General features: G+C 36.5%; 1 long non-coding RNA gene across 1 annotated transcript; it reads right to left on the bottom strand.

Annotated features, from left to right (window-relative positions):
• Positions 1–1,861: 1,861 nt before the first annotated feature.
• LOC145821132 (uncharacterized) lies at positions 1,862–2,801 on the bottom strand. Its single transcript, XR_014363171.1, has 2 exons — positions 2,708–2,801; positions 1,862–2,284 (listed from the first exon to the last, which is right to left on the bottom strand). It is a non-coding gene; the product is annotated as an uncharacterized LOC145821132 (long non-coding RNA).
• Positions 2,802–3,078: the final 277 nt, after the last annotated feature.

Here is a 3,078-nt window from a genome sequence, read left to right as displayed (position 1 = left end):
TGAGGTTGTGTTGGACTAGGGGTGTTGGGGTTGTGAGATAGAGTTTGCCGATCGTTGACTTCCTTCTACTTTTGTATTGATTGACATGTTGAGTTTTGATTTTATTTTGGGCATGGATTGGTTGTCATCCTATTGGCCTATTATAGATTGTTACCGTCATAGAGTTACAATGTTCACCTTAAGTGGTGATTGTTTTTATTTCCTTGGGGACCGAGTTGATGGACCCTTATTGCCAATGTGGGATCCGCATGGTCGGGGTGAGTTTAGTCTCTTTCTCGCTGCATTCTTGGGTGTTGAGAGCGATTTGGTTCGAGTTGAGTTACCGAGGGTAGTTTGTGAATACCCAGACATCTTTCCCAAGGATCTCACTAGTTTATCAACTCACCATGAGATTGAGTTGTCTATTGATTTAGTGTCTGACATGCCACTGATTTCTATGGCACTGTATAGATTTGCACCCGAGTTGAAGATTCAACTCCAAGAATTGCTAGATAAGGGCTTTATCCACCCTAGTACTTCGCCTTTAGGAGCACTAGCTCTCTTTGCCAAGAAGAAAGATGGTACATTGCGACTTTGTATTGATTACCAGAAGTTGAACTGGGTAACTGTTAAGAATGAGTACCCACTACTTCGTATAGATGACTTGTTTCATCAGTTGAAGGGGTCTTGTTGCTTCTCTAAGATAGACTTGAGATCAGGTTATCACTAGTTGAGAATGAAGGAGGAGGATATCCAAAAAATGGCATTCCGTACGCGATATGGCCATTATGAGTTTCTAATGATGCATTTTGGGCTAACCAAGCCATCGTCTTCTTTATGGATTTGATGAATCGGATCTTTTATGAGTTCGTAGACCGCTTTGTAGTTGTCTTTGTTGATGACATTTTGATCTACTCACCCTCTAAGGAGGAACACGAGGAACACTTGCGAGTTGTGCTTGAGTTTCTTAGAGCCCACAAATTGTATACTAAGTTCAAGAAGTGTGAATTCTAGTTGAAGGAGGTGAAATTCTTAGGCCATTTGGTATCTCGGAAAGGGGTGATGGTAGATTCCTCTAAGATAGAGGCAGTGCAAAATTGGGAACAACCTAAGAATGCCTTTGGGATTTGGAGTTTCTCGGGTTAGCTGGGTATTACTGTCGTTTTGTGAAAGATTTTTGTAGATTGGCGTCACCTTTGGCTAGACTGACGAGGAAGGGAATCAAATTTGTGTGGAGTGAGACTTGTGAGAAGTCATTTCAAGAACTTAAGGTTAGACTTACCACTGCTCTAGTGTTGATTATTTCCGTTACATCAAAAAAAGGTTTTTAAGGTGCGCAATGTACGCCGTAAAAACCCTTCTACAACGTACAGCGCGTGTCATATTATGACCAGTCATGGAAAGTCATTCACTTTCAACGACATACTTCATACGCCGTTAAAAACTATTTAATGGCAGATTTTGTGCGTCGTTGTTACTTTTCCTACAACATGTTATAGTACACCGTTAAAAACTATTTAATGGCAGATTTTATGCGTCGTTATTACTTTTTCTATGACTACTTTTGCACACCGTTATAAACCCTTTAACAGCGGATCTTCTGCATCATATTTTATTTTTCTATAACTACTTTTGCATTCCGTTAATTCAAGGGACAAACCACGACGTTCATTACTAGTCGTTGAATATTTAATACAGTGACCTATTTTGCTTGCCGTAAATAGCCCAAGTTTCACAGCATTTTTTGCATGCCGTAGAATATGTATATTTAAAATAAATAAAAAAAAATCAATAGGTTTTATTTCACTTGTTCTGTATAATCTTAAAAAATATTACAAACAAGTTTCACAAATATATATATATATATACATTATATATATATAAACATTAATCAAACACCAAAATATTCTTTCAAACATCCATTAAAAACTATCCATAAGTTCTAAATATCCAAAAACTATCTATACATTCCAAACCATCTAAAAACTTTGTTTCTAAACATAAAAAACTATCCCTAAATTCTAAACCATCCAAAATGTTCTAAATCATCCAAAAAAATATTGGATATTTCCTTAAGGATGGGAAATTAACAATATTGTTAAATGGGAATGCAAGGTTTGAACCCTTGTTCATGTATTTAGTTTCAAAAGGAATTGACTGAGCCTGTTGTGGACATGGAATGTACTCAACTGCATTTGGATGAGAAGTGTCAGCACCAGGTTTCTCTCTCTCAATTTGAACGTTGGGCTTGGGTTGGAATTTGCCACCGCGACGTCTTGAGATCAACCAGCTACCACTTGAGCATCTAAAAGACTTAATAAAATGAAAATTCAGCAAGATTAAATCAAAGGCTCTACCAAGACTAATCACTTAATATTTATCATCTTCTATGGGTTCCACATTAGCTTAACTGCATCAACATCATAGTATCATACTCTCTCATAGAGTTGACAAGAGAACCAAACTATCAAAGTAACCATGACTCTACTCCATAGAAGGTTTATGATGTTCTAAACAATGGTGCCAACTTTAACTGGCACTACTAAGTTGATTGATTCAATCAAGTATCAATATCCAAAGTATCTATTTGATGCACTGAATAGCACTTTGTAAGACTGTAACCAGATTTCTTACCCAAGGATATTGACTCCAATGTACCCAAAAAAATAAAAAAGATTGTAACCAGCTTTACACATTCAAGAAAGTATATATTGTGTAGTAGTCTCACCTTTAAACTTGTGAACCAGATCAACACAATCAATGACCCGTATCCGTGAATCTGCAGATGTAATGTGCACTTCTGATGAGCTTCTTGGTGCAAACTGTTAATTGAAAACTTATCAGCAACTGGAAAGGCATTGAGCAAACATTTCTGGCTCAGAAGTAAATGGTGCAAGGACCATTGCAATGGAAAACGGTAAATAATTTTATGTGAAGCCAAAAAAATAAAGAAAAGGAATTCCACTTTATCTTCTATACCTACCATGTCCACAGAAGTACATAGGATTGACAAATAAATTATGTAAAAACCAATGATCTTCTTTTGATGAGATTTCTTTTCTTATTTTGCAGATTGATTTGAACTTTTTGTTGCAACTT

The sequence above is a fragment of the Camellia sinensis genome, chromosome 3 (assembly GCF_055761805.1).
Source record: "Camellia sinensis isolate YWXY chromosome 3, ASM5576180v1, whole genome shotgun sequence".
Taxonomy (NCBI): Eukaryota; Viridiplantae; Streptophyta; class Magnoliopsida; order Ericales; family Theaceae; genus Camellia; species Camellia sinensis.
The sequence above is the reverse complement of the archived record's forward strand: the minus strand, read 5'-3'. Positions and strand labels throughout refer to the sequence as shown.